The 8,088-nt window shown below is 47.9% G+C and overlaps 7 non-coding genes across 7 annotated transcripts; all 7 read left to right on the top strand.

Moving 5' to 3' along the window:
* Positions 1-707: 707 nt before the first annotated feature.
* Positions 708-779, top strand: Trnad-guc (transfer RNA aspartic acid (anticodon GUC)). Its single transcript has one exon. It is a non-coding gene; the product is annotated as a tRNA-Asp (tRNA).
* Positions 780-1,076: 297 nt separating this feature from the next.
* Trnad-guc (transfer RNA aspartic acid (anticodon GUC)) lies at positions 1,077-1,148 on the top strand. The gene has a single exon. It is a non-coding gene; the product is annotated as a tRNA-Asp (tRNA).
* Positions 1,149-1,445: 297 nt separating this feature from the next.
* Positions 1,446-1,517, top strand: Trnad-guc (transfer RNA aspartic acid (anticodon GUC)). Its single transcript has one exon. It is a non-coding gene; the product is annotated as a tRNA-Asp (tRNA).
* A 297-nt stretch (positions 1,518-1,814) lies between these two features.
* On the top strand, positions 1,815-1,886 carry Trnad-guc (transfer RNA aspartic acid (anticodon GUC)). The gene has a single exon. It is a non-coding gene; the product is annotated as a tRNA-Asp (tRNA).
* A 297-nt stretch (positions 1,887-2,183) lies between these two features.
* On the top strand, positions 2,184-2,255 carry Trnad-guc (transfer RNA aspartic acid (anticodon GUC)). Its single transcript has one exon. It is a non-coding gene; the product is annotated as a tRNA-Asp (tRNA).
* Positions 2,256-2,552: 297 nt separating this feature from the next.
* Positions 2,553-2,624, top strand: Trnad-guc (transfer RNA aspartic acid (anticodon GUC)). The gene has a single exon. It is a non-coding gene; the product is annotated as a tRNA-Asp (tRNA).
* A 297-nt stretch (positions 2,625-2,921) lies between these two features.
* Positions 2,922-2,993, top strand: Trnad-guc (transfer RNA aspartic acid (anticodon GUC)). Its single transcript has one exon. It is a non-coding gene; the product is annotated as a tRNA-Asp (tRNA).
* Positions 2,994-8,088: the final 5,095 nt, after the last annotated feature.

Raw genomic sequence — 8,088 nt, 5'->3', positions numbered from 1 at the left:
CTGTCACGCGGGAGACCCGGGTTCAATTCCCGGCCGGGGAGATGTACGTTTTTTTTTACTGTCAATTTTAAAAGAAGTGTCCCCTTCTTGACGTTGCTGGTCGTCAAGGACACCAATGTCTGTGTGTATGATGGATGTGCATAGTAGTATATATTACTGTCCATTTCTGGTAGGGATTTGGCTATGTATGGCAATGTCTAGTGATAGCTGTGTGTTTCTCACACGGAAAGGCATGCCCAGCGCTGACGTTTAAGCGTGTGAGTGTTTCAACTTGGATGAGAGCTGGGGTATGCCCTCCACTGTACAGCCTGTTATTTTGCCGTGTTGCTTTCAGCCAATCCTCGGTAGTATAGTGGTCAGTATCCCCGCCTGTCACGCGGGAGACCCGGGTTCAATTCCCGGCCGGGGAGATGTACGTTTTTTTTTACTGTCAATTTTAAAAGAAGTGTCCCCTTCTTGACGTTGCTGGTCGTCAAGGACACCAATGTCTGTGTGTATGATGGATGTGCATAGTAGTATATATTACTGTCCATTTCTGGTAGGGATTTGGCTATGTATGGCAATGTCTAGTGATAGCTGTGTGTTTCTCACACGGAAAGGCATGCCCAGCGCTGACGTTTAAGCGTGTGAGTGTTTCAACTTGGATGAGAGCTGGGGTATGCCCTCCACTGTACAGCCTGTTATTTTGCCGTGTTGCTTTCAGCCAATCCTCGGTAGTATAGTGGTCAGTATCCCCGCCTGTCACGCGGGAGACCCGGGTTCAATTCCCGGCCGGGGAGATGTACGTTTTTTTTTACTGTCAATTTTAAAAGAAGTGTCCCCTTCTTGACGTTGCTGGTCGTCAAGGACACCAATGTCTGTGTGTATGATGGATGTGCATAGTAGTATATATTACTGTCCATTTCTGGTAGGGATTTGGCTATGTATGGCAATGTCTAGTGATAGCTGTGTGTTTCTCACACGGAAAGGCATGCCCAGCGCTGACGTTTAAGCGTGTGAGTGTTTCAACTTGGATGAGAGCTGGGGTATGCCCTCCACTGTACAGCCTGTTATTTTGCCGTGTTGCTTTCAGCCAATCCTCGGTAGTATAGTGGTCAGTATCCCCGCCTGTCACGCGGGAGACCCGGGTTCAATTCCCGGCCGGGGAGATGTACGTTTTTTTTTACTGTCAATTTTAAAAGAAGTGTCCCCTTCTTGACGTTGCTGGTCGTCAAGGACACCAATGTCTGTGTGTATGATGGATGTGCATAGTAGTATATATTACTGTCCATTTCTGGTAGGGATTTGGCTATGTATGGCAATGTCTAGTGATAGCTGTGTGTTTCTCACACGGAAAGGCATGCCCAGCGCTGACGTTTAAGCGTGTGAGTGTTTCAACTTGGATGAGAGCTGGGGTATGCCCTCCACTGTACAGCCTGTTATTTTGCCGTGTTGCTTTCAGCCAATCCTCGGTAGTATAGTGGTCAGTATCCCCGCCTGTCACGCGGGAGACCCGGGTTCAATTCCCGGCCGGGGAGATGTACGTTTTTTTTTACTGTCAATTTTAAAAGAAGTGTCCCCTTCTTGACGTTGCTGGTCGTCAAGGACACCAATGTCTGTGTGTATGATGGATGTGCATAGTAGTATATATTACTGTCCATTTCTGGTAGGGATTTGGCTATGTATGGCAATGTCTAGTGATAGCTGTGTGTTTCTCACACGGAAAGGCATGCCCAGCGCTGACGTTTAAGCGTGTGAGTGTTTCAACTTGGATGAGAGCTGGGGTATGCCCTCCACTGTACAGCCTGTTATTTTGCCGTGTTGCTTTCAGCCAATCCTCGGTAGTATAGTGGTCAGTATCCCCGCCTGTCACGCGGGAGACCCGGGTTCAATTCCCGGCCGGGGAGATGTACGTTTTTTTTTACTGTCAATTTTAAAAGAAGTGTCCCCTTCTTGACGTTGCTGGTCGTCAAGGACACCAATGTCTGTGTGTATGATGGATGTGCATAGTAGTATATATTACTGTCCATTTCTGGTAGGGATTTGGCTATGTATGGCAATGTCTAGTGATAGCTGTGTGTTTCTCACACGGAAAGGCATGCCCAGCGCTGACGTTTAAGCGTGTGAGTGTTTCAACTTGGATGAGAGCTGGGGTATGCCCTCCACTGTACAGCCTGTTATTTTGCCGTGTTGCTTTCAGCCAATCCTCGGTAGTATAGTGGTCAGTATCCCCGCCTGTCACGCGGGAGACCCGGGTTCAATTCCCGGCCGGGGAGATGTACGTTTTTTTTTACTGTCAATTTTAAAAGAAGTGTCCCCTTCTTGACGTTGCTGGTCGTCAAGGACACCAATGTCTGTGTGTATGATGGATGTGCATAGTAGTATATATTACTGTCCATTTCTGGTAGGGATTTGGCTATGTATGGCAATGTCTAGTGATAGCTGTGTGTTTCTCACACGGAAAGGCATGCCCAGCGCTGACGTTTAAGCGTGTGAGTGTTTCAACTTGGATGAGAGCTGGGGTATGCCCTCCACTGTACAGCCTGTTATTTTGCCGTGTTGCTTTCAGCCAATCCTCGGTAGTATAGTGGTCAGTATCCCCGCCTGTCACGCGGGAGACCCGGGTTCAATTCCCGGCCGGGGAGATGTACGTTTTTTTTTACTGTCAATTTTAAAAGAAGTGTCCCCTTCTTGACGTTGCTGGTCGTCAAGGACACCAATGTCTGTGTGTATGATGGATGTGCATAGTAGTATATATTACTGTCCATTTCTGGTAGGGATTTGGCTATGTATGGCAATGTCTAGTGATAGCTGTGTGTTTCTCACACGGAAAGGCATGCCCAGCGCTGACGTTTAAGCGTGTGAGTGTTTCAACTTGGATGAGAGCTGGGGTATGCCCTCCACTGTACAGCCTGTTATTTTGCCGTGTTGCTTTCAGCCAATCCTCGGTAGTATAGTGGTCAGTATCCCCGCCTGTCACGCGGGAGACCCGGGTTCAATTCCCGGCCGGGGAGATGTACGTTTTTTTTTACTGTCAATTTTAAAAGAAGTGTCCCCTTCTTGACGTTGCTGGTCGTCAAGGACACCAATGTCTGTGTGTATGATGGATGTGCATAGTAGTATATATTACTGTCCATTTCTGGTAGGGATTTGGCTATGTATGGCAATGTCTAGTGATAGCTGTGTGTTTCTCACACGGAAAGGCATGCCCAGCGCTGACGTTTAAGCGTGTGAGTGTTTCAACTTGGATGAGAGCTGGGGTATGCCCTCCACTGTACAGCCTGTTATTTTGCCGTGTTGCTTTCAGCCAATCCTCGGTAGTATAGTGGTCAGTATCCCCGCCTGTCACGCGGGAGACCCGGGTTCAATTCCCGGCCGGGGAGATGTACGTTTTTTTTTACTGTCAATTTTAAAAGAAGTGTCCCCTTCTTGACGTTGCTGGTCGTCAAGGACACCAATGTCTGTGTGTATGATGGATGTGCATAGTAGTATATATTACTGTCCATTTCTGGTAGGGATTTGGCTATGTATGGCAATGTCTAGTGATAGCTGTGTGTTTCTCACACGGAAAGGCATGCCCAGCGCTGACGTTTAAGCGTGTGAGTGTTTCAACTTGGATGAGAGCTGGGGTATGCCCTCCACTGTACAGCCTGTTATTTTGCCGTGTTGCTTTCAGCCAATCCTCGGTAGTATAGTGGTCAGTATCCCCGCCTGTCACGCGGGAGACCCGGGTTCAATTCCCGGCCGGGGAGATGTACGTTTTTTTTTACTGTCAATTTTAAAAGAAGTGTCCCCTTCTTGACGTTGCTGGTCGTCAAGGACACCAATGTCTGTGTGTATGATGGATGTGCATAGTAGTATATATTACTGTCCATTTCTGGTAGGGATTTGGCTATGTATGGCAATGTCTAGTGATAGCTGTGTGTTTCTCACACGGAAAGGCATGCCCAGCGCTGACGTTTAAGCGTGTGAGTGTTTCAACTTGGATGAGAGCTGGGGTATGCCCTCCACTGTACAGCCTGTTATTTTGCCGTGTTGCTTTCAGCCAATCCTCGGTAGTATAGTGGTCAGTATCCCCGCCTGTCACGCGGGAGACCCGGGTTCAATTCCCGGCCGGGGAGATGTACGTTTTTTTTTACTGTCAATTTTAAAAGAAGTGTCCCCTTCTTGACGTTGCTGGTCGTCAAGGACACCAATGTCTGTGTGTATGATGGATGTGCATAGTAGTATATATTACTGTCCATTTCTGGTAGGGATTTGGCTATGTATGGCAATGTCTAGTGATAGCTGTGTGTTTCTCACACGGAAAGGCATGCCCAGCGCTGACGTTTAAGCGTGTGAGTGTTTCAACTTGGATGAGAGCTGGGGTATGCCCTCCACTGTACAGCCTGTTATTTTGCCGTGTTGCTTTCAGCCAATCCTCGGTAGTATAGTGGTCAGTATCCCCGCCTGTCACGCGGGAGACCCGGGTTCAATTCCCGGCCGGGGAGATGTACGTTTTTTTTTACTGTCAATTTTAAAAGAAGTGTCCCCTTCTTGACGTTGCTGGTCGTCAAGGACACCAATGTCTGTGTGTATGATGGATGTGCATAGTAGTATATATTACTGTCCATTTCTGGTAGGGATTTGGCTATGTATGGCAATGTCTAGTGATAGCTGTGTGTTTCTCACACGGAAAGGCATGCCCAGCGCTGACGTTTAAGCGTGTGAGTGTTTCAACTTGGATGAGAGCTGGGGTATGCCCTCCACTGTACAGCCTGTTATTTTGCCGTGTTGCTTTCAGCCAATCCTCGGTAGTATAGTGGTCAGTATCCCCGCCTGTCACGCGGGAGACCCGGGTTCAATTCCCGGCCGGGGAGATGTACGTTTTTTTTTACTGTCAATTTTAAAAGAAGTGTCCCCTTCTTGACGTTGCTGGTCGTCAAGGACACCAATGTCTGTGTGTATGATGGATGTGCATAGTAGTATATATTACTGTCCATTTCTGGTAGGGATTTGGCTATGTATGGCAATGTCTAGTGATAGCTGTGTGTTTCTCACACGGAAAGGCATGCCCAGCGCTGACGTTTAAGCGTGTGAGTGTTTCAACTTGGATGAGAGCTGGGGTATGCCCTCCACTGTACAGCCTGTTATTTTGCCGTGTTGCTTTCAGCCAATCCTCGGTAGTATAGTGGTCAGTATCCCCGCCTGTCACGCGGGAGACCCGGGTTCAATTCCCGGCCGGGGAGATGTACGTTTTTTTTTACTGTCAATTTTAAAAGAAGTGTCCCCTTCTTGACGTTGCTGGTCGTCAAGGACACCAATGTCTGTGTGTATGATGGATGTGCATAGTAGTATATATTACTGTCCATTTCTGGTAGGGATTTGGCTATGTATGGCAATGTCTAGTGATAGCTGTGTGTTTCTCACACGGAAAGGCATGCCCAGCGCTGACGTTTAAGCGTGTGAGTGTTTCAACTTGGATGAGAGCTGGGGTATGCCCTCCACTGTACAGCCTGTTATTTTGCCGTGTTGCTTTCAGCCAATCCTCGGTAGTATAGTGGTCAGTATCCCCGCCTGTCACGCGGGAGACCCGGGTTCAATTCCCGGCCGGGGAGATGTACGTTTTTTTTTACTGTCAATTTTAAAAGAAGTGTCCCCTTCTTGACGTTGCTGGTCGTCAAGGACACCAATGTCTGTGTGTATGATGGATGTGCATAGTAGTATATATTACTGTCCATTTCTGGTAGGGATTTGGCTATGTATGGCAATGTCTAGTGATAGCTGTGTGTTTCTCACACGGAAAGGCATGCCCAGCGCTGACGTTTAAGCGTGTGAGTGTTTCAACTTGGATGAGAGCTGGGGTATGCCCTCCACTGTACAGCCTGTTATTTTGCCGTGTTGCTTTCAGCCAATCCTCGGTAGTATAGTGGTCAGTATCCCCGCCTGTCACGCGGGAGACCCGGGTTCAATTCCCGGCCGGGGAGATGTACGTTTTTTTTTACTGTCAATTTTAAAAGAAGTGTCCCCTTCTTGACGTTGCTGGTCGTCAAGGACACCAATGTCTGTGTGTATGATGGATGTGCATAGTAGTATATATTACTGTCCATTTCTGGTAGGGATTTGGCTATGTATGGCAATGTCTAGTGATAGCTGTGTGTTTCTCACACGGAAAGGCATGCCCAGCGCTGACGTTTAAGCGTGTGAGTGTTTCAACTTGGATGAGAGCTGGGGTATGCCCTCCACTGTACAGCCTGTTATTTTGCCGTGTTGCTTTCAGCCAATCCTCGGTAGTATAGTGGTCAGTATCCCCGCCTGTCACGCGGGAGACCCGGGTTCAATTCCCGGCCGGGGAGATGTACGTTTTTTTTTACTGTCAATTTTAAAAGAAGTGTCCCCTTCTTGACGTTGCTGGTCGTCAAGGACACCAATGTCTGTGTGTATGATGGATGTGCATAGTAGTATATATTACTGTCCATTTCTGGTAGGGATTTGGCTATGTATGGCAATGTCTAGTGATAGCTGTGTGTTTCTCACACGGAAAGGCATGCCCAGCGCTGACGTTTAAGCGTGTGAGTGTTTCAACTTGGATGAGAGCTGGGGTATGCCCTCCACTGTACAGCCTGTTATTTTGCCGTGTTGCTTTCAGCCAATCCTCGGTAGTATAGTGGTCAGTATCCCCGCCTGTCACGCGGGAGACCCGGGTTCAATTCCCGGCCGGGGAGATGTACGTTTTTTTTTACTGTCAATTTTAAAAGAAGTGTCCCCTTCTTGACGTTGCTGGTCGTCAAGGACACCAATGTCTGTGTGTATGATGGATGTGCATAGTAGTATATATTACTGTCCATTTCTGGTAGGGATTTGGCTATGTATGGCAATGTCTAGTGATAGCTGTGTGTTTCTCACACGGAAAGGCATGCCCAGCGCTGACGTTTAAGCGTGTGAGTGTTTCAACTTGGATGAGAGCTGGGGTATGCCCTCCACTGTACAGCCTGTTATTTTGCCGTGTTGCTTTCAGCCAATCCTCGGTAGTATAGTGGTCAGTATCCCCGCCTGTCACGCGGGAGACCCGGGTTCAATTCCCGGCCGGGGAGATGTACGTTTTTTTTTACTGTCAATTTTAAAAGAAGTGTCCCCTTCTTGACGTTGCTGGTCGTCAAGGACACCAATGTCTGTGTGTATGATGGATGTGCATAGTAGTATATATTACTGTCCATTTCTGGTAGGGATTTGGCTATGTATGGCAATGTCTAGTGATAGCTGTGTGTTTCTCACACGGAAAGGCATGCCCAGCGCTGACGTTTAAGCGTGTGAGTGTTTCAACTTGGATGAGAGCTGGGGTATGCCCTCCACTGTACAGCCTGTTATTTTGCCGTGTTGCTTTCAGCCAATCCTCGGTAGTATAGTGGTCAGTATCCCCGCCTGTCACGCGGGAGACCCGGGTTCAATTCCCGGCCGGGGAGATGTACGTTTTTTTTTACTGTCAATTTTAAAAGAAGTGTCCCCTTCTTGACGTTGCTGGTCGTCAAGGACACCAATGTCTGTGTGTATGATGGATGTGCATAGTAGTATATATTACTGTCCATTTCTGGTAGGGATTTGGCTATGTATGGCAATGTCTAGTGATAGCTGTGTGTTTCTCACACGGAAAGGCATGCCCAGCGCTGACGTTTAAGCGTGTGAGTGTTTCAACTTGGATGAGAGCTGGGGTATGCCCTCCACTGTACAGCCTGTTATTTTGCCGTGTTGCTTTCAGCCAATCCTCGGTAGTATAGTGGTCAGTATCCCCGCCTGTCACGCGGGAGACCCGGGTTCAATTCCCGGCCGGGGAGATGTACGTTTTTTTTTACTGTCAATTTTAAAAGAAGTGTCCCCTTCTTGACGTTGCTGGTCGTCAAGGACACCAATGTCTGTGTGTATGATGGATGTGCATAGTAGTATATATTACTGTCCATTTCTGGTAGGGATTTGGCTATGTATGGCAATGTCTAGTGATAGCTGTGTGTTTCTCACACGGAAAGGCATGCCCAGCGCTGACGTTTAAGCGTGTGAGTGTTTCAACTTGGATGAGAGCTGGGGTATGCCCTCCACTGTACAGCCTGTTATTTTGCCGTGTTGCTTTCAGCCAAT

Source organism: Haliotis asinina, unplaced genomic scaffold, assembly GCF_037392515.1.
Source record: "Haliotis asinina isolate JCU_RB_2024 unplaced genomic scaffold, JCU_Hal_asi_v2 scaffold_77, whole genome shotgun sequence".
Classification (NCBI taxonomy): Eukaryota; Metazoa; Mollusca; class Gastropoda; order Lepetellida; family Haliotidae; genus Haliotis; species Haliotis asinina.
The sequence above is the reverse complement of the archived record's forward strand: the minus strand, read 5'-3'. Positions and strand labels throughout refer to the sequence as shown.